Below are 918 nucleotides of genomic sequence, written 5' to 3'. Positions count from 1 at the left end.
CCGAGGAAGAAGACGAGGCAAATTACGAACAAGACACCGAATCGGAGGAAGAGTTAGCATTCACAATGGCTAACATTGATGAAATTCCCATGGGAGAATGGAAGAAGAGGATGCACGACGACCATGGCCCGGGACTTGTGCAACCTGCAATTCCCGCAACTGCTACCTTTGAGCTAAAAGGTCATATCCTAGCTTCACTCAAGGAGATACCTTTCTACGGGAAAGATCATGAAGATGCCTACAAACATTTGGATGAAGTAAATGATGTTGCTGATTACTTCAACATTCCAAATGTCACCCGCGAAACTCAGCTGCTTCGGATGCTTCCGGTAACCTTCAAGGGTGCTGCTAAAGACTGGCTCAAATCGCTTCCTCCCGGGTCAGTCACTACTTGGGCTAGAATGAAGGAAGAATTTATAGATCACTTTTGCCCACCATCAAAGATAGCCAAGCTCAAGAAGGCCATTGCAAATTTTGAACAACAAGCTGGAGAGTCGTTATATGAAGCATGGGAGAGGTACAAAAGTCTGCTACGAAATTGCCCACACCATGATCTAAATAGCCAACAAGAAGTTTCCATCTTTTATGATGGAGTCAATGTCACGACCCGGCAGCTGTTAGACTCACAAGGCCCACTTACGAAGAAGCCACCCCCGGTGATCAAAGAATTAATTGAAGAATTCTCTAAACACTCTAGAGAATACCACAACCCAAGGAATGATGTCACGAGGGGAGCCGCGTACGCTGCTACTGAAGATTTATCCGCGGTCATGGCCATGTTAAAAACCATGGATAGAAGAATGGATAAAATGGATCAAACTATCCATGCCATACGGGTGGGTTGCGAGAATTGCAATGGACCTCACCTCACTAGAGATTGTGATTTGGATGAGCACGGCAACAAAAAGGCACAAGCAT

The 918-nt window shown here is 45.5% G+C and overlaps 1 non-coding gene across 1 annotated transcript; it reads right to left on the bottom strand.

Moving 5' to 3' along the window:
• Positions 1 to 449: 449 nt before the first annotated feature.
• On the bottom strand, positions 450 to 556 carry LOC144999054 (small nucleolar RNA R71). The gene has a single exon (XR_013660580.1). It is a non-coding gene; the product is annotated as a small nucleolar RNA R71 (small nucleolar RNA).
• Between the last annotated feature and the right edge of the window lie 362 nt (positions 557 to 918).

This window comes from Lactuca saligna, chromosome 5 (assembly GCF_052625555.1).
Source record: "Lactuca saligna cultivar CGN05327 chromosome 5, ASM5262555v1, whole genome shotgun sequence".
NCBI lineage: Eukaryota > Viridiplantae > Streptophyta > Magnoliopsida > Asterales > Asteraceae > Lactuca > Lactuca saligna.
The sequence above is the reverse complement of the archived record's forward strand: the minus strand, read 5'-3'. Positions and strand labels throughout refer to the sequence as shown.